Source organism: Camelus dromedarius, chromosome 22 (genome assembly GCF_036321535.1).
Source record: "Camelus dromedarius isolate mCamDro1 chromosome 22, mCamDro1.pat, whole genome shotgun sequence".
In the NCBI taxonomy this organism is placed as follows: Eukaryota; Metazoa; Chordata; class Mammalia; order Artiodactyla; family Camelidae; genus Camelus; species Camelus dromedarius.
Window position 1 is genome coordinate 5,062,578 of NC_087457.1, and position 24,194 is coordinate 5,086,771.

The following is a 24,194-nucleotide window of genomic DNA, read 5'->3' on the forward strand; positions in this document are numbered from 1 at the left end:
GCCCAGAGGGGGTCTGGAGCATCCGCACAGCGCTGCTTCCCTGCATTTCTGCATCCGGTCCCATCAGTGCATGAAGTCAGCCTTCCTCTTCCTTCCTGTGTCGTTCGGTCTCTGTTTTAAGGGAAAATTTTTTACGGGTCTTTTTTCAATTACATGTTTCGTTCAGATGCTTGTTGCTTTTCTCCCTGTGCTTCAGCATTCCTAGGAGAGAATTCAGCAGTGCAGCATCCTCTCCGAGCTCTATGAGTTGATCGGCTTCCACCGCAAGTCCGCCTTCTTCAAGCGGGTGGCCCCCGTGCAGCGCGCGGCCCCCGGCATCCCGGAGCCTGGAGGGAAAACCTGCTACCGACTCCTTCTGCAGACGCTTCCTGGCTACAGTCTGTCGCTGGATCTGCAGGACTTCAGCAAAGGTGTTGGAACTAAAACATTGCTTCAGTCCCATTAACCATGCCTGGTTTGGGCCCTGCTGTCCTGTCTCATCAGGGTGAATTCTGATTCGTTTAGAATAGGGCTCAGCAGACTTTTTCTGTCAAGGGCTTGGGAGTAAATATTTCAGGGTCTGCAAACCTCCTGATCTCTGGTGCAGCTGCTCAGCTCTGCTGTTCAGACGCCAGAGCATCCGGACATTCCACACACCCACAGAGCTTTATTAACAGCGGTGTCTGGGGCTGGATTCAGTGTATGAACTGCAGTTTGTCCCCACAGCCTCCTCACTATTGACGCCTGCACCAGAGCATGCATTTGCGACAATGGGTGAACCTGCACTGACACGTCATCATCACCCAGAGCCCATACTTGACACTAGGATTTACACTTGGTGGTGTGCACTCTGTGGGTTTGGACAGATGTGCAATGACATGTATCCACCGTCACAGCATCATACAGAGTAGTCTGTCTTAGTGACCTTAAAATGCTCCGTGCTGCACCTCATTCATTGCTCCTTCCCCTCTAGCCTCTGAAAGCCACTGATCTTTTAGTCTCTGTGGTTTTCCCTTTCCCAGAACACCATACAGTTGGAATCAGACAGTTGCGGAACCTTCCCAGATTGGCTTCTTTCCCTTAGTAATATGCATTTAAGGTTCCTCCTTATCTTTCCATGCCTTGATAACTCATTTCATTTTAGCACCAAATACTAGTCCATTTTCTGGCTGGACCACAGTTAATCCATTCACCTACTGAAGAACAGCTTAGTTGCTTCTGAGTTCTGGTGATTATGAATAAAGCTGCTATTAACATCTGTATGCAGTTTTGTGTGTGGACATAAGTTTCCATTTCGTCGAGTAAACACCAAGGAGCACAGTTGCCGGATCATGTGTTAGGAGTACGTTTAGTTTTGTAAAAAATTGCCAGACCGTCTTCCAAAGTATCTGGGCCATTTTACATTCCCACCAGCAATGCATGAGAATTCCTTATGCTCCACATCCTCACCAGCATTTGGTGCTGTCAGTGTTCAGAGTTTTGGCAGTTCTGACAGGTGTGCAGTGGTACCTCGCTGTTTCAGTCTGCATCCCCTTGATGACAGATGCTGTGGAGCATCTTTCCATAGACTTCTTTGGCATCTAGATTTTTTCTTTGATGAGATCTGTGTCAGGAATTTTGCTCATTTTTTAATCAGGTTGTTCATCCTTCTTGTTGAGTTTAAAGAGATTTTGGTATATTCTGGATATCAGCCCTTTATCAATGTGTCCCTGCCCTTCACCTGCAGCACCGGAGTTGTCCTTTGGGTCTCAGTGGAGTGTCAGCTCTTCAAAGAGGTTCCCTGTCTTCCCTCAGCCTAAATACTGTCCTTGTATTTTTCACTTTCATTGACTCATTTTGTTCTTTTTAAATAGCATTTCCCATAATTTGTAAGTATATTAAAAAAAAGGGCAATGATTGAACACCACCTCCCCACCAGGCTGTGTGCCATGTGAGAGCAGAGGCCCTGTCCCCACTCACCATTTCCCATGACAGCACATGGCACATGTCCATGTAAAAGTGTGTAACGTGGGGCCAAACCTGATGAGCAGCTATGATGACATGTGTTGGCTACCATTTATTGAGTAGACTTTGTTTCTGATGTAAATTATTAAATCACATGAATTAAACTTGTTTGTTTTGAAAAATAAAACAACAAAGCCCACCTCCATTTGATTGGTACTTTCTACTTAGCCTTCTGACACAGGAGGGGATGTTCACAATCATTTTCTGGAGGAGGTTGGGGAGGTAAAGTAAGAGAGTGAGATCAAATAAAGTAAAAATGATAACTATCAGTTGGCTTTATTTTCACTAAGACATAAAAGTTACTTTAAACCCTATCTCAGCTGTTGTTCTGTTGTTTTAAACATTTCTCATAGAATTAAATGGAAGCCCACTAAACCCTGAAAGGGAAATTGTGTGCTCAGGTCCTGAAAATTGTTTATGTCTATTTCTTGAAATGCACATTTTCCCTGCTGGTTAAAGAAATTCGAGGCGGGAACACAGCCGTGCGCTGTGTGTCTGCCGGCTTCACGGGCTGCTCACTGTCATTTTCATTTTCTTGTGTTGCAGTTTATGAAGGTTTTCCCATGAGATATATTGCTCAGCCTTTTCCTGAATGAAGGATTGAATTTTCCACAGGAAATCTTATGAAAGAGAGTGGCAAGGCACATGGGTTTCCCAAAAAGGAATACTTGATGTAATAAACTCTCACTATGGTGAACCTTTTTTAATACAAGCCAGTTGAAAATTTTATCACTAGGTCATAGGCCACAAATTTGTCTTAAGAATAAAAAGATTCAAATTTTATAGAAGAAGCAGTTTGAATCAAGTAGAAATTATGATTTGTACAATAGTTGGTGTTAGAAATTATACTCAGTCTTCTCATAATTGCCTGTGGTAGGAACTGGATTATTATTTATTTATTAAAAAAAAAATCCACTAGGTGCTATTTGCCCCATTCTTGATGCAGCAGTGCTGAGGTTAGTTAAGTTGGGCCATTTAGGATTGTTAGCTAGGTTTCCCGGACATTGATTTCAGCCTCTTTATCTTTTTTACAATCTCTTCTTTTGTATCGGCCTTTGGTCTTTGACAACGTGGAAATACTGCACGGATCTGCCTTTCCCTTTTTTCTTGTCTTTGTGGGAAAAGATTTCTGAAAGACAAACTACTAGGATATTAAGGATTTTGTGTGGGGTAAGTTTGTTCAGTTCTAAGGTTTTCAATTAATACGTTTTAATACTTGCTATTCAGCTAATGACAGTAAAATTATAAACTAACTTAAGTATACATCAGTAAGTATAGTACAATCAGCCCATCACCCAGATAAAGGAATTCACAAACTTTTCCATATTTCCTTTATTCAGACCTTTGTTCTTTTATTTGTCCTTTGTTGAAGTATTTGACAGCAAATCCAAGAAGACATGTCATTTTACCCTATGTGCTCAAGTAGGCATGTCTGAAAAATGAGGGCCTTTTTTTGATCAGGTTTTTCCATTTGACCCATGTGCTCATTAAGTACCAGCTTTATCAGGCATCTCACTAGGCATTAGGGATCCTTGGGGCAATGAGACAGTCCTGGCTCCCAAGGAAGTTAAGGGCTGATGGAAGAAACCAACACAGGAGTTTGGGTGCCTCACTTAAGGTCCCTACTGGATGACACCAGTTGGACAAAATTTGTGCACAATACAGTAGGATTCACAAAAGGGACTGGTCAGACTTGCAGGGCAGGCAGTGAGAGAGGCGGTCAGCAGGGCTACAAGAGGAGGACTCATTTGATCAGAATCTGAAATCCTTTCTGCCAACCTTTCTACCAAGACCCCAGGGCCCATCACAAACAACCCTGTGCTGTAACTGTTTTTGATTCCAGTTACCACATCTCCTTCAGGAAGGATTTTAAGGTGGAAAATATTTAAAATCCGTAATTGTTGCCAGAAGGGACATAGAACAAAGAACATATAAACAGCACAAATGTCCATCAGCACATGACTGGATAAAGACGAGGTGATACATATATACAATGGAATACTACTCAGCCATAAAAGATGCCATTTGCAGCAACATGGATGGACCTGAAGATTGTCATTCTAAGTGAAGTGGGGTGGAAAGAGAAAGAAAAATGCCATATGACTTCATTTATGGGGAATCTAAAATTAATAGCAATAATAATAAGACCACAAATGAACTAAATACTGTTTTGATTTCTTGAATATATGCAAGCACATCTGACTGTCCTTTGTGATTGGATTACCATATTCTGTTTATTCTTTTGTAGATGTCCTTATTCCTCTGGTAACTAATTTTAAAAATCTAAAGCTCTAATCTCTTCTTAGAAACAATAATTAGTACATATATGTAAACTAAAAAATGCAGTATGCTCTATACATGTATTTACATGCAATATGTGTATGTGACGTTGAACTGTAAAAATTCTACCTGATAAAACTGAAAAAGGAAAAAAATAAAAAATTTATTTTAAAAAATCACCCCTCTTTAGATATTAAAACGTTCATTTCTGAGATTCTGTGAAAGACGGCATGGAAGTAGGTTTTTAAGATTTTCTCCTTGCTCCTCGGTGAGCAGCCTGGGCTGCACAGCTTGGCCGCCACAGGCGCCCAGGACTTGCCGGCTTGCTCCTCACTTGTTGGGAGGAAGATTAGCTGCTTCAGGAATATTTATGCTCTTAGAAGTTGCTGAAAACCCCACAGAGCTTCTGTTTACATGGAGTGTATCTGTCAATATACCCCATTTTAGAAATTTGAACAGAAAATTTAAACCCAAGAACTGACAAGCACACGCTGCCCCAGCACGTGGTCAAAGCAGTGCTGCCACGGTGGCGTGTGTTGGTTCTAGAAAAAATGCACAATACACTCAAGAATGAGGGTGAACCCACAGATCTCATCTCAGCAATGCTATGAAGAGGTGGGACCCAAAGCCCCTAAAACAGTGCTGAAGTCCCCAGATGTCTCAGAACACACAGAGACATGGGATCAAGAATCCAGTGTCTCACGGATCACCAGCTGTGGAGACCGCGTCCTGGGTCAGGAGGAGCAGAATTAGGGATAGAAGGCACACAGTCCTATTGACAGCAAAGCTTTAAAGGTTTTGAATTGACTGAAAGTTTGGCAAAGATTTGCATTTAGACTACTACATTTCCTCTCCTGGAGACGTTAGAAGGAAAACACTGATTAATAGATGATGATTGTAATGGATTAATTATGATACTGATGACATGGACTGCGAACACTAACCCTGCACTCAGTGTAGACTAAGCCTTTTATGTACACAATTCATTAGGTCTCCACACCCCTGCAACGTGTCATTAAGCACTCATACAACCATGAAACCAGTGACAATAAAACAGTCACAAGCCTTCCTCTCCAGCATGAGGTAGCAAAACCAGTAAGGGTTTTCAATGACAAAAGCCAAAATCATATATTTTTGGGAAAGAAAGCAAATGAAACACTGAAGAACAATAAACCAAAAGAGCAGATAGAATGGAAAATTTTATTGAAGAAAGCAATGATTGATTCAATTAAAACAGCTAATGTCCCTGGTATAATTGAACCATCAATCCAAATTTTTGGAAAAGTGGGTTGTGAAATTACTGTTTCATTTAACATTGGAATTCCTATTTGGACCAATTTGATATGCACCACTGGTGTGAGGTTAGATATTTAGGTAAATAACAATATTCCTATTTTTTAAGTTAACAGGAAACATAACACAGGACTCCAGATTTAGGGAGAGAATGCAAAAAACTACTATCATACTCCATCCAGTAAGGACAAGTGTCCCTGCGTCACCAAAGCAATGAGAATTTGCACAAAGAAAACACAGTTCTCCAATTGTGACAAATACGAGACCGTGAGCCATGAGTTACGACAACAAGCAACTGTTTAAATGCCATGGGCAAATTTTTTTTATCATCTTGAAAACATCACTGATGTTCTAGGTAAGAAAATAATTGTTTTACTAGCAAATCCAACTGTCACAGGGGTTTTTCCAAGTGAGAAAGTGATTCCAAAAAGTGCAGTAAAATGAGTAAAGATGATCTGCGCAGTGACAGAGATGGTCTTAGACTAACCAGCACCACGATTCCCGGTTTTACACTCGCTCTCTGCTCGTCACCTCTGACACAAGAACTCATCAAATGATTGTTTTTTCTTTAGGGAAAAAAAGATAAATAAAATCTAACTACAAGATGTGGTGTGTAAAACGGTAATGAAGTTTTCTAACCTTATAATGCAGCCAGTGTAATGTAGCACTTTTTCGGGCACTAGAATTTTTTAATTTATTTCTTTTATACCCTATTTCTGTCCTAAAGGAGACACTTAAAGTTTTCTACTTTATTCAACGTATCTTGTGAGGGTTGTGATATACACTGGTATGGCAGTTTTAAGAGATTCAAAATCGCCTCTGTGGTTGTGATCAGGAAAGACAAGGCTCCCTCACAGCTGCGACGGAGAAGGAATCCCCGGAGTCAGCCCCTGGGCAGCTTCCGAACCGCATTTGCTTGCACTTAGCACAGGACACCATCAGCAAGTGTAACTCTGACAAGGAGATATCCCCGGGGACATGGGAGGTGCTCTAACATTCTGAAGCCACTTGTTTCCCAGTTAGGTAAGGCTTGGAAAAATAGTTTATTAGAAGTGACTCCCTTTGTTTGTTCCTTTTGTCCTGAGAGGTCACTAATTAGCATAGAATATAAAATACCCCATAATATAAGAATTTAGACACCACATCTTTCCATCAACCTGTCTATTTGTTTATCATATTTATAGTTAGGTTACATTTTCTATGACGTTCACTTCCGGGCACCAGAAAAGAAAGGTTACAAAATATTTATTATAAATAGGGGGGAGTGGGTCTAAGGGTTAAAAACCACTCCTGCTAACAATAAAAACCATATAATAATTTTAATCTCAGTTGCATCAGACCTTCCAGAATTACTCCTTTAATTTCACTGTTAAAACAGTAATGGAATCTCTGTTCTTCCAAGACTCGGGCCTGATCGCCACCCATCCAGACATCTGTCTGTGGGTCCCTACTTGTCCTCGAGGCCCCCGAACACACCTTATGGGGTGAACTTTCTTCAGTGTCCCTACTGTAGGGGAAACCTGGAAGTCCCAGGCACTATACAGGATTCACACCTACCTGCAAAAATCAAAGTCATGTGACTGAAACGGGACAACCCAGGTGGTGTGATAGGGCTGAAATCTCACCAAAAAACAGCTTTGGGGGCCTAACCCATGCCCTCCAGCTCCTAACATGAAGAAGGACAGGGAGTCCCAATTAGCCACGAGACTGGGGGGTTTCATTACTCCATGAATAAATGATTTGTGCCAGTGCCACCTTTAGACAGGGAATCCCAGAACCCAAACTTGGAAGCACCCCATCCCCTCCCCTCTGAACAAATATTCTCTCAAGACACGTAGTGAGAGATGGGAGCCCCGATGAGCTCTGGAATAAGATGCAATCTGAAAGACTGCTGGTAACAAATGGTGTGGAGCTCGGGCAGCCCCCAGGGCCACCAGGCCTTCTGGTACCACTGATGCCCACACTTCCATCCACAACAGTTTCTTCAGGACCCTTACGCACACATAACCATCAAACAAAAATGATTGCTTAGACATATTTTAAGAGAAATAACATGAGAATGCCAAATTCAAGACAAGTCAGAATCAAGACCCCAGAGTATTTACTGAATGAGATCTCACGTGTGCTCCACAGTGAGCTTTAAACCCTTAGGACACAGTCATGGGACAGTAGGCATTTTCTTTCTTTCCTCCAAGTTGGCTTTACTGCAGAACTCCTTAGACACAGGAAGACTCTGGATCCCACCTCTACTACTTACACAAAGGGCTCATCTCACCATTTGGAGTGGGATCAGCGATGGTGCGACCGGCTCCAATGTGCGCACTGCCGTGCCCAGCTCCCCGAGGAGCAGAGCTCCCCCCACAGGAGCAGAGACCCCCAGGAGCAGAGCGCCCCCCACGGGCACTGCAGTGCCTGCAAGAATCAGGTGTCTGATGAGTGAGCCTGGGGCGGGCAAGTCAGGAAGCAAGCACCGCTTCCTCACACTGTGCAGGTGATCTCTGTGTCATCTTGAATAAATACAGTCAGCATTAAAGATGTTTGGCAAGAGGGTAAAAGGTAAGGCCTCCCCAAATCTCCTAGCATTCCTTTAGTGGGAGTCCTGTTAGAACACATGGTGACAAGAGACGCTGGCTTTACATGCGCACGTTGCCCTCAGGGCTGCAGGGGAGGCCACGATGCTGCCTCCGCCCCACCTACTGCCTTCATCCTGCAGACCTCACAGGGGCCGCTGACTCGTTTCTCTGACTTTCTCTCCTTGGTATTGCTGCTCTTCCAGCTTTTAAGAGCTCATAAGAACCTCACCAGAAAATCTTTAACAATGAAAGCAAATCAAATGAAATCAACCACAGAAACACACTGCCTTAATCATTACTTTACATTTTAGGAAGAAATTCTTGAAGACGACTCCCTGACCTGAAGGGATGGATGGAGGAGGAAAGAAAAGAAGACAAGCATTTTTGGCCCACAAAAAATGAAAGGTAACCAGATGGTGGCTAGTTTTCATTGCACCACTCTGCCCGCCCCAATTTTACATGCCCCTCCCAACTCAACTCATCAGAAATCGACTGAAGGAGACGGCTTTGCAAATTTATTGGAAGCCAAAGAAATCGCTCCAGAAACAGTCTCCCAAACCCAGCGAGAACACTGTAAACTGACCAGTGCCAGGATCTGAATACTAAAACACACAGATTCAAACTCCGACACCCTCCCTGGTGGGTGTACTTACCGTGCAGGTGTTGCCGTGAAATTTGTCAGCATCCAACATATAAAAATGAATGGGACACCAGTTTTCAACATCACAGTCCCTCTGAAACAACTGGTAGTCAATTAGCGTTTGTCGGCAGCAAAAGTCGATTTTCTCCCCTGCACGTGGAGATCAACACACAGAAGAGACTGATGATCCCCGCTGCGAGTGTAGCTAAGTGTGTCTAAGCAAACTGGCTCCATCAGCCTCCTGATGAGCAGGGGAGTGTGTGAGCCGCCTGGATCTGCAGACTAATGGCCGGGCAAGGAGGGCGCTTCCTTACTTTGGGGAGAAAAACGCGGAAGCAGCACTCGCTGTAAATAAATTCTAATTAAAATTTCAGGTGCAGTTACTGCAGCGTAACCCACGGCAATAGATGAGGCTCCCTCCGTGCTGTCCAGTCATGTGAACCAGGCTCATTATTGTACCTGTGTGTTTGGTTTAGCAAGTGAATCATGTCTGTTTTCTGGAAATTACATGAGGGTGGAAAACCTTCCAAACATGTTCATTTATTTGCTGTGGAATTTGTTTAATCCTCTTAAGAACATTTACAATGACAATCTTCTTAAATAAGCATCTTTGCCCGAGAGACATTTCCAGGCACATGCGCCGAAACCTAGGATAACCCAGAAGCAAAATCAAATCCGTTTCAGCTGCACAGCACCACAGAATGCGTCCAGTTTGCGAGTCAAGGATTTTTTTCTCCACACCGTTTTACTCTTCTGCCCAAATTAATCAGCCTCTGCTTCTCTTGTATAGTGAGTATCGTATGACTCATCTTCTCTGCCTGTAAAATGGAAATGGGAGATAATTCTACCCAATAAAATGTCATAGAACTAACCACCAAAATTATATATATTAAAAAAAAAAGCCAGGGCTTTATGATGTCCAGGGTTTGAATCATTTATTTAAGGTGTCAATTGTTACAAGAATAAACTTTTCTAAATGTAAAACCTCCTCAGAAATCTTCAAGTACTTTTCAAGAAAAATACCACAGAAAATTTCTGAAAAGTATTTAAAGGAAAATCATTTTTAACTGAATCATATTCTAGGCACACTGAATACATTCTGTTTAGAGAACTCCTACTTTTTTTTAATAAATGACCTATAAAAATATACCCAGCATTAATCAGTAAATCTTCATTCCTTATTTTTAAAATTCTTAAGGCATGCTATTTTTCTTAAATCAAATGAGGAGGTATTCTCAAGCCAATGGACAACGGAATTACCTAAGAGGACACTATAAAGCAGCAAGAGCAACTAGCACTTTGCCAAGCATTCTGCCTGAGAGTCTCTCGTACCATCTAATTTTGACCTGACCACTTGGAGGTGAGCCCCATCAGCCCATTTAACACATGAAGAAACTGAGGCTCTAGGTGGTCATGTTTCCAGTACTTGATGGAGCCAGGATCCAAACCCGGATCTTTGTCTATAGATCCTGCGCCTTTACCAGATCACACTTAACATTTCTCACTCTTCAAATGCACTCAGTCCCCGAGGTAACACACCTTCCTTGCTTTTCTGAGAGTTTTAGGAAGTACTGAATTACAAGGACTAAGCAGTCATTTATGTGGGCTAATTTTTTATTTTCTGATTTTCCTGAATCAGCTCAGGCTGAATTCATACTACTTACGAGGAGAAGTCCTGAGGCAGAGGAGAGAGGGGAAGATAAGACAGACATAAACAATTTCAAGAGATCCAATTCATCAAGGAAGCAAAGTATTAAATAAACCACTTCAGCTACACGCTTGTCAATAAACCTTGGTGTCTCTGTCTCAGCCTGAAGGAGAGTAAGCCCTCCAACCCATCTGCCTTCCAGCCACTTACCCTGGATGATCTTGGTTCCCTCACCTATGACACGTGTGTTCTCCAGGGAATCTTTGTAGAGATTAAACGATAAAACTATATGCAAAGGGGATAATTATTTGTTAGACAGTAGGCACTAAACAAATAATAAAATTATTTTATTTCATGAAAATGGGAGGTAGGTCTCCCAATTAAACATTCCTGATAGAATCCCAACAAGGACTTTAATTTATCTGCCAGAAATTGTAAAATAACTTTTCTTTTTTAAAGGCTGTATCCATTCTCCCTACTTTTTACCAATCCTGGCTGTTATCCTGAAAATCTATTCCCAGAACTTGGCATCCAGCTCCCATATTTAAATCTTTAAAGTTTGAAATTATGATGAATCTTGGGCACATAAAGATTCACACCATAATTCACAGAATAAACAAAGACCACAGGAACAGGGCCACCTCCAGACCCCATGTGCTCAGGACAGGCTCCAAACTTCATAAAATCAGATGCATGCTGTTTGAACAGAAAGAAAATTGAATGTGATCAAGGAGGCTGACATAGAGCACTGGCCAGCTCACGAGATGACTCCTTCACCCCTCATCTGACTTAAGTCATCTAACAGCTATCATTTGAGCTCTAACTAAAAGTAAAACAGGGGTAGGGTTGGAAAGTAACATTTTTCCTACAATATATACATATTGTCAACTAAAAATTGGCACTTGTCATCTGCCTCTGATTTGATTAAGTCATGAGCCGCTGCAGCTGCTGTCCTTGAACACCCTCTGAAAGTAGTTCAGGGTGGAGATCAGGAATGGGGTGCTCTGTGTTCTGGGAAAATGGGCAGAAAATCTTTCAGATAGACATTTTCAGGAAATTTTATAAGCCCAAGTTCTTGCATCTCCTCCTATCTAGAAAAGCACTAAAATCATTAACAGAGACACCTGTTCCTCGACTAGCAGCAGCCTCTGACTTAACGTATACTTGACTGCACGTCCCCATTCAATGAAATCTCATATAATGCTGAACTCCCCCTCAACTTCAGAGCAGTTCCTCCGAGCTCTCTGAGATGCTGACACCTGGGCTCTGGTCCTCATTTTGCCCCAGATAAAACTTAACCCACAACTCTCACGTTGTGTGGTTTATCGACAGTACCACAAAAATTAAGCTTACATACTTGAACTCATAGTAAACATTCACTATCAAACATTTCTTGACTTAAATTACTTTTTAAAAGTAAATAATTATTCCATTTCTTAAATATAACACCTTTAAATATAAAGTAACAGATATTTGTGAATCTTAGGAAAATATATTCTGGAAACATTTTTAGCTAATTCATAAAAATGCTATTGTGTGGAGTTATAGAAATTCAGAAGTGGAAAAGAATAGTATTGTAACTCAAGTTCTTGTTTTAATTGCAGAGATCCCGAGGCCTCAAAAGACACATAAATTTGCCTGATTTTATACACTGCCCTTTTAAAACATGGAATCTCGGTTCTTCCAAGACTCGGGCCTGATCACCACCCATCCAGACATCTATCTGTGGGTCCCTACTTGTCCTCGAGGACACCGAACACACCATACGGGGTGAACTTTCTTCAGTGTCCCTACTGTAGGGGAAACCAGGAAGTCCCAGGCACTATCCAGGATTCACACCTACCTGCAAAAATCAAAGTCATGTGACTGAAACGGGACAACCCAGGTGGAGTTATAGGACTGAAAGCTCACCAAAAAACAGGTTTGGGGGCCTAACACAAGCCTTCCAGCTCCTAAAATGAAGAAGGACAGGGAGTCCCAATTAGCCACGAGACTGGGGGGCTTCATTACTCCATGAATAAATGATTTGTTCCAGTGCCACCTTTAGACAGGGAACCCCAGAACCCAAACTTGGAAGCACCCCGTCCCCTCCCCTCTGAACAAATATTCTCTAAAGACACGTAGTGAGAGATGGGAGCCCCGATGAGCTCTGGAATAAGATGCAATCTGAAAGACTGCTGGTAACAAATGGTGTGGAGCTCGGGCAGCCCCCAGGGCCACCAGCCCTTCTGGTACCCACACTTCCATCCACAACAGTTTCTTCAGGACCCTTATGCACACATAACCATCAAACAAAAATGATTGCTTAGACATATTTTAAGAGAAATAACATGAGAATGCCAAATTCAAGACAAGTCAGAATCAAGACCCCAGAGTATTTACTGAATGAGATCTCACGTGTGCTCCACAGTGAGCTTTAAACCCTTAGGACACAGTCATGGAACAGTAGGCATTTTCTTTCTTTCCTCCAAGTTGGCTTTACTGCAAAACTCAAACACAGGAAGACTCTGGATCCCACCTCTACTACTTACACAAAGGGCTCATCTCACCATTTGGAGTGGGATCAGCGATGGTGCGGCCGGCTTCAATGTGCGCACTGCCGTGCCCAGCTCCCCGAGGAGCAGAGCTCCCCCCACGGGCACTGCAGTGCCTGCAAGAATCAGGTGTCTGATGAGTGAGCCTGGGGCGGGCAAGACAGGAAGCAAGCACCGCTTCCTCACACTCTGCAGGTGATCTCTGTGTCATCTTGAATAAATACAGTCAGCATTAAAGATGTTTGGCAAGAGGGTAAAAGTTAAGGCCTCCCCAAATCTCCTCGCATTCCTTTAGTGGGAGTCCTGTTAGAACACATGGTGACAAGAGACGCTGGCTTTACATGCGCACGTTGCCCTCAGGGCTGCAGGTGAGGCCACGGTGCTGCCTCCGCCCCACCTCCTGCCCTCGTCCCCCAGACCTCACAGGGGCCGCTGACTCATTTCTCTGACTTTCTCTCCTTGGTATTGCTGCTCTTCCAGCTTTTAAGAGCTCATAAGAACCTCACCAGAAAATCTTTAACAATGAAAGCAAATCAAATGAAATCAACCACAGAAACACACTGCCTTCATCATTACTTTACATTTTAGGAAGAAATTCTTGAAGACGACTCCCTGACCTGAAGGGATGAATGGAGGAGAAAAGAAAAGAAGACAAGCATTTTTGGCCCACAAAAAATGAAAGGTAACCAGATGGTGGCTAGTTTTCATTGCACCTCTCTGCCCGCCCCAATTTCACATGCCCCTCCCAACTCAACTCATCAGAAATCGACTGAAGGAGACGGCTTTGCAAATTTATTGGAAGCCAAAGAAATCGCTCCAGAAACAGTCTCCCAAACCCAGCGAGAACACTGTAAACTGACCAGTGCCAGGATCTGAATACTAAAACACACAGATTCAAACTCCGACACCCTCCCTGGTGGGTGTACTTACCGTGCAGGTGTTGCCGTGAAATTTGTCAGCATCCAACATATAAAAATGAATGGGACACCAGTTTTCAACATCACAGTCCCTCTGAAACAACTGGTAGTCAATTAGCGTTTGTCGGCAGCAAAAGTCGATTTTCTCCCCTGCACGTGGAGATCAACACACAGAAGAGACTGATGATCCCCGCTGCGAGTGTAGCTAAGTGTGTCTAAGCAAACTGGCTCCATTAGCCTCCTGATGAGCAGGGGAGTGTGTGAGCCGCGGGGCTCTGCAGACTAATGGCCGGGCAAGGAGGGCGCTTCCTTACTTTGGGGAGAAAAACGCAGAAGCAGCACTCGCTGGAAATAAATTCTAATAAAAATTTCAGGTGCAGTTACTGCAGCATAACCCAGGCCAATAGATGAGGCTCCCTCCGTGCTGTCCAGTCATTTGAGCCAGGCTCATTATTGTACCTGTGTGTTTGGTTTAGCAAGTGAATCATGTCTGTTTTCTGGAAATTACATTAGGGTGGAAAACCTTCCAAACATGTTCATTTATTTGCTGTGGAATTTGTTTAATCCTCTTAAGAACATTTACAATGACAATCTTCTTAAATAAGCATCTTTGCCCGAGAGACATTTCCAGGCACATGCGCCGAAACCTAGGATAACCCAGAAGCAAAATCAAATCCGTTTCAGCTGCACAGCACCACAGAATGCGTCCAGTTTGCGAGTCAAGGATTTTTTTCTCCACACCGTTTTACTCTTCTGCCCAAATTAATCAGCCTCTGCTTCTCTTGTATAGTGAGTATCGTATGACTCATCTTCTCTGCCTGTAAAATGGAAATGGGAGATAATTCTACCCAATAAAATGTCATAGAACTAACCACCAAAATTATATATATTAAAAAAAAAAGCCAGGGCTTTATGATGTCCAGGGTTTGAATCATTTATTTAAGGTGTCAATTGTTACAAGAATAAACTTTTCTAAATGTAAAACCTCCTCAGAAATCTTCAAGTACTTTTCAAGAAAAATACCACAGAAAATTTCTGAAAAGTATTTAAAGGAAAATCATTTTTAACTGAATCATATTCTAGGCACACTGAATACATTCTGTTTAGAGAACTCCTACTTTTTTTTAATAAATGACCTATAAAAATATACCCAGCATTAATCAGTAAATCTTCATTCCTTATTTTTAAAATTCTTAAGGCATGCTATTTTTCTTAAATCAAATGAGGAGGTATTCTCAAGCCAATGGACAACGGAATTACCTAAGAGGACACTATAAAGCAGCAAGAGCAACTAGCACTTTGCCAAGCATTCTGCCTGAGAGTCTCTCGTACCATCTAATTTTGACCTGACCACTTGGAGGTGAGCCCCATCAGCCCATTTAACACATGAAGAAACTGAGGCTCTAGGTGGTCATGTTTCCAGTACTTGATGGAGCCAGGATCCAAACCCGGATCTTTGTCTATAGATCCTGCGCCTTTACCAGATCACACTTAACATTTCTCACTCTTCAAATGCACTCAGTCCCCGAGGTAACACACCTTCCTTGCTTTTCTGAGAGTTTTAGGAAGTACTGAATTACAAGGACTAAGCAGTCATTTATGTGGGCTAATTTTTTATTTTCTGATTTTCCTGAATCAGCTCAGGCTGAATTCATACTACTTACGAGGAGAAGTCCTGAGGCAGAGGAGAGAGGGGAAGATAAGACAGACATAAACAATTTCAAGAGATCCAATTCATCAAGGAAGCAAAGTATTAAATAAACCACTTCAGCTACACGCTTGTCAATAAACCTTGGTGTCTCTGTCTCAGCCTGAAGGAGAGTAAGCCCTCCAACCCATCTGCCTTCCAGCCACTTACCCTGGATGATCTTGGTTCCCTCACCTATGACACGTGTGTTCTCCAGGGAATCTTTGTAGAGATTAAACGATAAAACTATATGCAAAGGGGATAATTATTTGTTAGACAGTAGGCACTAAACAAATAATAAAATTATTTTATTTCATGAAAATGGGAGGTAGGTCTCCCAATTAAACATTCCTGATAGAATCCCAACAAGGACTTTAATTTATCTGCCAGAAATTGTAAAATAACTTTTCTTTTTTAAAGGCTGTATCCATTCTCCCTACTTTTTACCAATCCTGGCTGTTATCCTGAAAATCTATTCCCAGAACTTGGCATCCAGCTCCCATATTTAAATCTTTAAAGTTTGAAATTATGATGAATCTTGGGCACATAAAGATTCACACCATAATTCACAGAATAAACAAAGACCACAGGAACAGGGCCACCTCCAGACCCCATGTGCTCAGGACAGGCTCCAAACTTCATAAAATCAGATGCATGCTGTTTGAACAGAAAGAAAATTGAATGTGATCAAGGAGGCTGACATAGAGCACTGGCCAGCTCACGAGATGACTCCTTCACCCCTCATCTGACTTAAGTCATCTAACAGCTATCATTTGAGCTCTAACTAAAAGTAAAACAGGGGTAGGGTTGGAAAGTAACATTTTTCCTACAATATATACATATTGTCAACTAAAAATTGGCACTTGTCATCTGCCTCTGATTTGATTAAGTCATGAGCCGCTGCAGCTGCTGTCCTTGAACACCCTCTGAAAGTAGTTCAGGGTGGAGATCAGGAATGGGGTGCTCTGTGTTCTGGGAAAATGGGCAGAAAATCTTTCAGATAGACATTTTCAGGAAATTTTATAAGCCCAAGTTCTTGCATCTCCTCCTATCTAGAAAAGCACTAAAATCATTAACAGAGACACCTGTTCCTCGACTAGCAGCAGCCTCTGACTTAACGTATACTTGACTGCACGTCCCCATTCAATGAAATCTCATATAATGCTGAACTCCCCCTCAACTTCAGAGCAGTTCCTCCGAGCTCTCTGAGATGCTGACACCTGGGCTCTGGTCCTCATTTTGCCCCAGATAAAACTTAACCCACAACTCTCACGTTGTGTGGTTTATCGACAGTACCACAAAAATTAAGCTTACATACTTGAACTCATAGTAAACATTCACTATCAAACATTTCTTGACTTAAATTACTTTTTAAAAGTAAATAATTATTCCATTTCTTAAATATAACACCTTTAAATATAAAGTAACAGATATTTGTGAATCTTAGGAAAATATATTCTGGAAACATTTTTAGCTAATTCATAAAAATGCTATTGTGTGGAGTTATAGAAATTCAGAAGTGGAAAAGAATAGTATTGTAACTCAAGTTCTTGTTTTAATTGCAGAGATCCCGAGGCCTCAAAAGACACATAAATTTGCCTGATTTTATACACTGCCCTTTTAAAACATGGAATCTCGGTTCTTCCAAGACTCGGGCCTGATCACCACCCATCCAGACATCTATCTGTGGGTCCCTACTTGTCCTCGAGGACACCGAACACACCATACGGGGTGAACTTTCTTCAGTGTCCCTACTGTAGGGGAAACCAGGAAGTCCCAGGCACTATCCAGGATTCACACCTACCTGCAAAAATCAAAGTCATGTGACTGAAACGGGACAACCCAGGTGGAGTTATAGGACTGAAAGCTCACCAAAAAACAGGTTTGGGGGCCTAACACAAGCCTTCCAGCTCCTAAAATGAAGAAGGACAGGGAGTCCCAATTAGCCACGAGACTGGGGGGCTTCATTACTCCATGAATAAATGATTTGTTCCAGTGCCACCTTTAGACAGGGAACCCCAGAACCCAAACTTGGAAGCACCCCGTCCCCTCCCCTCTGAACAAATATTCTCTAAAGACACGTAGTGAGAGATGGGAGCCCCGATGAGCTCTGGAATAAGATGCAATCTGAAAGACTGCTGGTAACAAATGGTGTGGAGCTCGGGCAGCCCCCAGGGCCACCAGCCCTTCTGGTACCCACACTTCCATCCACAACAGTTTCTTCAGGACCCTTATGCACACATAACCATCAAACAAAAATGATTGCTTAGACATATTTTAAGAGAAATAACATGAGAATGCCAAATTCAAGACAAGTCAGAATCAAGACCCCAGAGTATTTACTGAATGAGATCTCACGTGTGCTCCACAGTGAGCTTTAAACCCTTAGGACACAGTCATGGAACAGTAGGCATTTTCTTTCTTTCCTCCAAGTTGGCTTTACTGCAAAACTCAAACACAGGAAGACTCTGGATCCCACCTCTACTACTTACACAAAGGGCTCATCTCACCATTTGGAGTGGGATCAGCGATGGTGCGGCCGGCTTCAATGTGCGCACTGCCGTGCCCAGCTCCCCGAGGAGCAGAGCTCCCCCCACGGGCACTGCAGTGCCTGCAAGAATCAGGTGTCTGATGAGTGAGCCTGGGGCGGGCAAGACAGGAAGCAAGCACCGCTTCCTCACACTCTGCAGGTGATCTCTGTGTCATCTTGAATAAATACAGTCAGCATTAAAGATGTTTGGCAAGAGGGTAAAAGTTAAGGCCTCCCCAAATCTCCTCGCATTCCTTTAGTGGGAGTCCTGTTAGAACACATGGTGACAAGAGACGCTGGCTTTACATGCGCACGTTGCCCTCAGGGCTGCAGGTGAGGCCACGGTGCTGCCTCCGCCCCACCTCCTGCCCTCGTCCCCCAGACCTCACAGGGGCCGCTGACTCATTTCTCTGACTTTCTCTCCTTGGTATTGCTGCTCTTCCAGCTTTTAAGAGCTCATAAGAACCTCACCAGAAAATCTTTAACAATGAAAGCAAATCAAATGAAATCAACCACAGAAACACACTGCCTTCATCATTACTTTACATTTTAGGAAGAAATTCTTGAAGACGACTCCCTGACCTGAAGGGATGAATGGAGGAGAAAAGAAAAGAAGACAAGCATTTTTGGCCCACAAAAAATGAAAGGTAACCAGATGGTGGCTAGTTTTCATTGCACCTCTCTGCCCGCCCCAATTTCACATGCCCCTCCCAACTCAACTCATCAGAAATCGACTGAAGGAGACGGCTTTGCAAATTTATTGGAAGCCAAAGAAATCGCTCCAGAAACAGTCTCCCAAACCCAGCGAGAACACTGTAAACTGACCAGTGCCAGGATCTGAATACTAAAACACACAGATTCAAACTCCGACACCCTCCCTGGTGGGTGTACTTACCGTGCAGGTGTTGCCGTGAAATTTGTCAGCATCCAACATATAAAAATGAATGGGACACCAGTTTTCAACATCACAGTCCCTCTGAAACAACTGGTAGTCAATTAGCGTTTGTCGGCAGCAAAAGTCGATTTTCTCCCCTGCACGTGGAGATCAACACACAGAAGAGACTGATGATCCCCGCTGCGAGTGTAGCTAAGTGTGTCTAAGCAAACTGGCTCCATTAGCCTCCTGATGAGCAGGGGAGTGTGTGAGCCGCGGGGCTCTGCAGACTAATGGCCGGGCAAGGAGGGCGCTTCCTTACTTTGGGGAGAAAAACGCGGAAGCAGCACTCGCTGGAAATAAATTCTAATAAAAATTTCAGGTGCAGTTACTGCAGCATAACCCAGGCCAATAGATGAGGCTCCCTCCGTGCTGTCCAGTCATTTGAGCCAGGCTCATTATTGTACCTGTGTGTTTGGTTTAGCAAGTGAATCATGTCTGTTTTCTGGAAATTACATTAGGGTGGAAAACCTTCCAAACATGTTCATTTATTTGCTGTGGAATTTGTTTAATACTCTTAAGAACATTTACAATGACAACCTTCTTAAATAAGCATCTTTGCCCGAGAGACATTTCCAGGCACATGTGCCAAAACCTAGGACAACCCAGAAGCAAAATCAAATCCGTTTCAGCTGCACAGCACCACAGAATGCGTCCAGTTTGTGAGTCAACGATTTTTTTCTCCACACCCTTTTACACTTCTGCCCAAATTAATCAGCCTCTGCTTCTCTTGTATAGTGAGTGTCGTATGACTCATCTTCTCTGCCTGTAAAATGGAAATGGGAGATAGTTCTACCCAATAAAATGTCATAGAACTAACCACCAAAATTATATATATTAAAAAAAAAAAGCCAGTGCTTTATGCTGTCCAGGGATATGAATCATTTATTTAATGTGTCAATTGTTACAAGAATAAACTTTTCTAAATGTAAAACCTCCTCAGAAATCTTCAAGTACTTTTCAAGAAAAATATCACAGAAAATTTCTGAAAAGTATTTAAAGGAAAACCATTTTTAACTGAATCATATTCTAGGCACACTGAATAAATTCTCTTTAGAGAACTCCTACTTTTTTTTTAAATAAATGACCTATAAAAATACACCCAGCATTAATCAGTAAATCTTCATTCCTTATTTTTAAAATTCTTAAGGCATGCTATTTTTCTTAAATCAAATGAGGAGGTATTCTCAAGCCAATGGACAACGGAATTACCTAAGAGGACATTATAAACCAGCAAGAGCAACTAGCACTTTGCCAAGCATTCTGCCTGAGAGTCACTCGTACCATCTCATTTTGACCTGACCACTTGGAGGTGAGCTCCATCAGCCCATTTAACACATGAAGAAACTGAGGCTGTAGGTGGTCATGTTTCCAGTACTTGATGGAACCAGGATCCAAACCCGGATCTTTGTCTATAGAGCCTGCGCCTTTACCAGATCACACTTAACATTTCTCACTCTTCAAATGCACTCAGTCCCCGAGGTAACACACCTTCCTTGCGTTTCTGAGAATTTTAGGAAGTACTGAATTACAAGGACTAAGAAGTCATTTGTGTGGGCTAATTTTTTATTTTCTGATTTTCCTGAATCAGCTCAGGCTGAATTCATACTACTTACGAGGAGAAGTCCTGAGGCAGAGGAGAGAGGGGAAGATAAGACAGACATAAACAATTTCAAGAGATCCAATTCATCAAGGAAGCAAAGTATTAAATAAACCACTTCAGCTACACGCTTGTCAATAAACCTTGGTGTCTCTGTCTCAGCCTGAAGGAGGGTAAGCCCTCCAACCCATCTGCCTTCCAGCCACTTAACCTGGATGATCTTGGTTCCCTCACCTGTGACACGTGTGTTCTCCAGGGAATCTTTGTAGAGATTAAATGATAAAAATATATGCAAAGGGGATACTTATTTGTTAGACAGTAGGCACTAAACAAATAATAAAATTATTTTATTTCATGAAAATGGGAGGTAGGTCTCCCAATTAAACATTCCTGATAGAATCCCAACAAGGACTTTAATTTATCTGCCAGAAATTGTAAAATAACTTTTCGTTTTTAAAGGCTGTATCCATTCTCCCTACTTTTTACCAATCCTGGCTGTTATCCTGAAAATCTATTCCCAGAACTTGGCATCCAGCTCCCATATTTAAATCTTTAAAGTTTGAAATTATGATGAATCTTGGGCACATAAAGATTCACACCATAATTCACAGAATAAACAAAGACCACAGGAACAGGGCCACCTCCAGACCCCATGTGCTCAGGACAGGCTCCAAACTTCATAAAATCAGATGCATGCTGTTTGAACAGAAAGAAAATTGAATGTGATCAAGGAGGCTGACATAGAGCACTGGCCGGCTCACGAGACGACTCCTTCACCCCTCATCTGACTTAAGTCATCTAACAGTTATCAGTTGACCTCTAACTAAAAGTAAAACAGGGGTAGCGTTGGAAAGTATCATTTTTTCCTACAATATATACATATTGTCAACTAAAAATTGGCACTTGTCATCTGCCTCTGATTTGATTAAGTCATGAGCCGCTGCAGCTGCTGACCTTGAACACCCTCTGAAAGTAGTTCAGGGTGGAGATCAGGAATGGGGCGCTCTGTGCTCTGGGAAAATGGGCAGAAAATCTTTCAGATAGTTAGACATTTTCAGGAAATTTTATGAGCCCAAATTCTTGCATCTCCTCCTATCTAGAAAAGCACTAAAATCATTAACAGAGACACCTGTTCCTCGAATAGCAGCAGCCTCTGACTTAACGTATACTTGACTGCACGTCAGCATTCAATGAAATCTCATATAATGCTGAACTCCCCCTCAAATTCAGAGCAGTTCCTCCGAGCTCTCTGAGATGCTGACACCTGGGCTCTGGTCCTCATTTTGCCCCAGATAAAACTTAACCCACAACTCTCACGTTGTGTGTTTTAACGACAGTACCACAAAAATTAAGCTTACATACTTGGACTCATAGTAAACTTTCAGTATCAAACATTTCTCGACTTAAATTACTTTTTAAAAGTAAATAATTATTCCATTTTTTAAATATAGCATCTTTAAATATAAAGTAACAGATATTTGTGAATCTTAGGAAAATATATTCTGGAAAAATTTTTAGCTAATTAATAAAAAAGCTATTGTGTGGAGTTATAGAAATTCAGAAGTGGAAAAGAATAGTATTGTAACTCAACTTCTTGTTTTAATTGCAGAGATCCCGAGGCCTCAATAGACACATAAATTTGCCTGATTTTATACACTGTCCTTTAACAGAAAGCCTAGAACTTAGATCCTGGTCTTTGAGAAACCAAGACTTGCTCTGCTTGTGCAGGGCTGAATCTGATGAAATTGAGTGGTGAGAAATAACCAGAATGTGGGGGGCTGGGCGAGGCAGTGGAGGAAAGGAGGGTCTCACCTGGTCGTGGGTGAGAAATAGGCTCCCACAGTGCTGGTGTGATGGGCATCCCCCAAGTGCCTGAAAACTACTATTTAGCACACCTGCCACCGAAACGCACACAAGCTGTTTAACTAGAAGGCTGACCAGGAGGCTTTCTCAGTGACACAACAAGCTATTTTCACGTTAACTCTACAACTACAGGAAGAGAAAGAATAGAAAGCTGATATTAATTATTAATAATTTACACCAATAGCCAAGGAATTTCCAGGAGAAATATAAAGACTTGTTGGAAGTTTCATTATGTGAACTTACTGCCAATTCAATTGTCTTAAAAGTTGTTCTATAAATTATATTGTCCTTTGCTGTTAAAAATCACATTTGAAAGAAATAATGTTTCTTAACGGTGTTTCTGGAATTTTCTTCTATTTCCTAACACCAAATCTCAGAGCTTTAAAGAAATGGAGGGTTGGAATTTTGTCCACTCTTCTCTAGGCAATTTGTTGTTCCTTCAAAGAACAAGGGGGGAATCACACAGAAAAGCATTTGAGCATCAGGCTGCTTACATTTCCTCTGGAAGTCTTGGAAAATAACGTGGAAATGAACAGCAGGACAGCAACCTGGCGGGAGGGTCACTGGCTAGAAGGTGAGTACAAATATGTTCTCCAACGTGCTCTGGTAGCCACTAGTTTAAATGAACCGAGCAATTGTTCAAGCATACACGCACCTCTACGTGAAAATCTCAACCGTTACCAACCGCTCAGTGCAGCCCAAAGCAATGGGCGGACTGAAGAGGCCCCCGGCGGCTCATCGTGTTGTCTTACACCATGTGCAGGATGATCGGTTCCTCCCCGCGCACTCCCTCCCCTCCCCTCGAGGGAGAAGGCTGGTCCTGAGTTGAGCTTACCTCATAGCAAGCTGTCTCTCAGCCCTCTGTCTAAAGCAAGATAAAAGCAGGAAAGCTACCTGGGACTTTACAGAACCATCCCAAAAGGGAACTGAAGCACCTTTCTTCCCTCCTCTCTGCTGCCTGGAATGTGGACCTGATGGTTGACCCTCAGGCAGCCACTTTGGGCCATCAGGTTGATGGGCTGAAGATAACAGGCATCTTGTTCTCTGACCCAGGGGCCATCATGCAAACCAGCACTGGGCTACCGATTGCTTGACTTCTTTATGTAAGAGGGAAATACAATTTTAGCATGTTTAAGCCACTGCTGTTATCTGGGGAACTAGGTGTTGTGCATTGCCATGGTAAGACCTAATAATAAAGTTCAATATTCACCAAAAACTCTTTACCAAATAGTTAATAAATGATAAAGAGATCTTGATTTTTGTTTTAATGCTATGAAATGTAAATCAAGTTACAGCATATGCCAGTAAAACAAGACACTGTGGAGATAAACAAAACAGAGTTTGTAGAACAGAGACCCAAAGCATCCTCCTCTCCAAGGCACAGAAGGACAGCAGTGACTCTACGTGCCAAGGATGGAGTCACATGGGCTCCCTGTTTTCCTTGTCTTGGGTTATGTTTTGTTTCCAGCCTTGGGAAAAATGGATAAGACTGCTGGTCAAATCATTTCAGGAGCAGCTTCCATCGTGTAGAACCCCAGTCTCTTCCTTTCCTCTGCCTCCTGGAATGTTCTGACACAATATCAGTCCAGCCTTCTAAATTGAGCAAATGGGGCTCAATCAATCTGCTTTTAGACAGAGTTAAAAATAGACATTAAAAAGCATAACTAGGAAATCTTATCGTCCAGAGGTCATTGCACAGATGAAATAGGAGA

The 24,194-nt window shown here is 42.4% G+C and overlaps 1 long non-coding RNA gene across 3 annotated transcripts in view; it reads left to right on the forward strand.

Moving 5' to 3' along the window:
* The window catches only part of LOC135318890 (uncharacterized), a 33,382-nt gene extending 23,379 nt beyond the window's left edge, over positions 1-10,003 (forward strand). For 2 of the 3 annotated variants that reach the window (XR_010377293.1, XR_010377292.1), the window contains exon 2: positions 197-2,128. This is a non-coding gene — a long non-coding RNA (uncharacterized LOC135318890). Of the gene's footprint in view, positions 1-196; positions 2,129-5,665; positions 5,912-8,440; positions 8,535-9,143 lie in introns of those variants that run through there. The other variant, XR_010377294.1, reaches the window with a different exon arrangement.
* Positions 10,004-24,194: the final 14,191 nt, after the last annotated feature.